The following is a 2,053-nucleotide window of genomic DNA, read 5'->3' on the forward strand; positions in this document are numbered from 1 at the left end:
TTCACTGTATCCATTTATTTATCCTCTGGACTACAACTAAAATCTGTTCATAGTGACCCCGTTTCAGCTGCAGTCCTTATTAATTCCATAATTATTTCCGATTGTGAACCTTGCAGTTCTTCCTTTAAAACAGTCCTTAAAAAATGCTCCCTAAATTTTGGGGAACAGACTAGGTAGGTACTCAGGGAGACTGACCATATTAGCTTATTTCATCCTCTTGTATTTTTGTGGGGCGCTAATCTTTGTGGAATGTGCTTAACAATCAGCCCTGCTTCCCCCCACACACACTTTTTGTATCCGTCTCTTCTTATTTTTATTCCATCAGCTACTCTGGTCTGATCTTCTTCTCGGTGATTCTTGCACCTGTGAGAAGGCAGATGTCACTAGTGACGCTACTTTATACCCCAGGAAACTAAATCTTGGGATCTCACTTTAGAGCCTTCTGTCTTTTGCCTCTCCATATTGTTTCATAATACTATGAATATGCAGAATATTATAAAACAATAGGGTGTGGCTGAAGAATATATTGAATTACAAAGTTAAATTCAATATCTGGACTCAGAGGAAGATTACATTCAATTATTTGTTCAAAAAATTAGTTTTTTTCTATTTTTCTGTCCACCACCAATCCTGGTAATATCTGATGCAAATGCCTTGGCTAAGAAAGCTCTGACATTTCCAGTGTTTCGAGTGTTTGTCTTTATCGATAATGTAATTTTACTGTAGTTATTTTAGTATGATTTATACCAGGATTAATGCAAAGGAATTTTGGAAGAACTTTTTTGTTAATAAAAAGCTTGTCTGCCAATTGTTAGAAGAATATTTTTGACGCCCAACTGTCTGAGGTACAGGCTCCCAGCAACTGTTTGAAAGGATTAATTTTTTTCTGCTGTTATACACTGATTCTTCAGTTCCACCTTCTAAAAAGAAAAAAAAGCCATTTTATTTTCAAAGCCATTAACATTTTATTCAAGAAAGTATGTTTTTTCAAATATAAGCTAAAAGCAGAAACTCTTCCTTCTGTTATTAACTCTTATCTGGGATAGGACCCCCAAGTGAGGATGAAGTAACATCACCTACAACACTTTGCCTTTACATAACAGTTTGAAGTTTCCTTTGCAGTTATTACAGGCTGGTTTTGTGGCAGGTCAGTCCCCTTCTCGCCTACCCTCCCATGCTGTACTAAATGCTGCGCACAAATGTAACAAAATTATTTTGTCCCCACTGCAAGATTCTTAGAGCAGTTACAGCAGGGTAATTAAGGAGACTGAGATAATTCAGAATAATATGAGAAATAATTCCAGTTAGAGCCTGGGAAAACCAGAAATGGATCCTGAAAAAAAAAATGCAATGTTGAATGATTATAATTACGTTTCCCTTTATATAGATCTGGATTTGCCCCACTGAAATTAATGAGTCCATTTTCAATCCAGGAGCTTAGGTGTACTCCCTGATTACCCCACATTGCCACTGATGACCTGTTTATGAACCTCAGGTAAATATCATGGCAGACTATTGTCTTTTAGTAATAGCTCCGGGACAGCTTGAGAAGTTCTGCTCCTGCTCCTGTTAACCAGAATGACTAAAACTCCATTAACATCAGTGGTGTCAGTTAGGACCGTAAGACGACATTTAGAATAACAGCGTACTTGTTGATTATGGATGTGGCTTTGTGCTTAACTCCACTGAAGATTTACATACGCTTCTTAGCTGGATATTTATTCAAATAAACTATTAGAGATCTTCACATATTTTGAATGGCAGCTGTTCAAATGCGGTAGAATATTTTTCTCCAAAGTTCTCTGTAGTAGTAGACTAGAAGAAAGACTTCACTGGATATAGTTCTAATATAAATCTTACTATATACTGCATTATGTTTGTTCTCCTTATTCTGTAAGCTAAGAAAACTACATTATTCAGAAATTTTTACAGACAAAATTAATATCACATCTGCTAAATACCTTAGCTCTTGAAAATATTGTTGAGGAATGGATTACCTTTCTGTTTATATTTACAATTATCAAAAACTCCTCATACAAATTAGCAAATAATA

The sequence above is a fragment of the Apteryx rowi genome, unplaced genomic scaffold (genome assembly GCF_003343035.1).
Source record: "Apteryx rowi isolate R43461 unplaced genomic scaffold, aptRow1 scaffold_71, whole genome shotgun sequence".
In the NCBI taxonomy this organism is placed as follows: Eukaryota; Metazoa; Chordata; class Aves; order Apterygiformes; family Apterygidae; genus Apteryx; species Apteryx rowi.